The following is a 1,364-nucleotide window of genomic DNA, read 5'->3' as shown; positions in this document are numbered from 1 at the left end:
CTCAGGGACCGGCTCGCCGTTCTCGGTACCCCGACCATTCAGCCAGAGGGGGTTGTGGAGATATTTTACTTCTGTTCTCTTCTCTTCTTTCCCTCCCTCCCTCCTCTCCACTCCCGGAGGAAACGGTCACGGAGAAACCGGGCGCGTGTCCCTTCCTGGGATTTATTTATTTCGCAGGAGCTTCGTTCCTCGCCGATTTTTCGAATGGATGGATGCACTAGTTGGATGGTCACTAGTTGTTCAAGCCTGGGGGAGAAATCATGGCTTCGTTGAGCAGTTGTTTGAATTATGATAAAGATTATGATTTTTATGAATATCTCTGAAATTTTGAAGATGTATGATAATCGAAGATTATTCAAACAATTTTTTGTTTCTGTCAAGAAACATAAGAAAAATAATTCGAACGATTTCCAAAATCGAACGTTTATTTATCGTGTTTCCTTGCACGAGGACGTCCAAGAGTTAAGAAGAGAAGGAGAGGCTCCTCTACTGGTAGAAATTAATTCTCGAAACGGAGATTCCGTCGATCGAAGGGAACAGGGGGTCGCACGCGTGAAAACAGGGAGCGCAACGGGGTTCGAATTCGATGAGCGAGGGATTCGTGGCGGTAAATTTGAAAAGCGAAATGGGGAAATGTATAGATATAGGATTTGTTGTCGTGTGTGCGTGTTAAACCGTTGGCTGCTGCTATTTTTGCCCGTTAAAGGGCAAGCCTCGCTGGTAAACAAGCTAAAGAGCGGATTCGAATTAATTAATGCCAACTAATATTATAACGACATCCTCTCTCTCTCTCCTCTGTCCTCGTTTATCCTTCCATTATATCCCAGTTTCGTTTAATTCTCTCGCAGAAGAGACATAATTTTTTCTTTCAAAGACGAGCAAAAGTAAAAATCGTCCCCTCTCGATGTTAATTTCTTCCCTCTCTCTCTCTCTCTCTCTCTCAGTCGAACAACCAGTCTCCACAGTTTCTCGTTCTCCATTCATTTCACCTCGACGCAAAAGCTACCCCTAGATGCCCCCTTTGTAACGAGCATTAATTCGTGTGTATTAACATAGACACAGCGTAATTGATCACGAATAAAAATCGCGTTAAAAAGCGCGATTTTAACGGTTGCTTTCGTTTGTTAACAGCCACGAGAAGAAGGGGAGGGGGTGAAATTAATCGAAACCGAATTCAAATCGAATATCCATACTTTCAACGATACGCAAAGCGCGATAAAATTTGTATAAAAAAAAAAAAAAAAAAATGGCGGTTAAACGATTTATCCTTTATTAATAAGGCATATTAATATCGCACGGGATAATATTGTGTTACGAACGAAATTGGAACGGATTTTTAAACGCTTGAGATGCGTCCATTAAAA

The sequence above is a fragment of the Apis dorsata genome, unplaced genomic scaffold (genome assembly GCF_000469605.1).
Source record: "Apis dorsata unplaced genomic scaffold, Apis dorsata 1.3 scaffold_355, whole genome shotgun sequence".
In the NCBI taxonomy this organism is placed as follows: domain Eukaryota; kingdom Metazoa; phylum Arthropoda; class Insecta; order Hymenoptera; family Apidae; genus Apis; species Apis dorsata.
Note: the sequence above shows the minus strand (reverse complement) of the source record.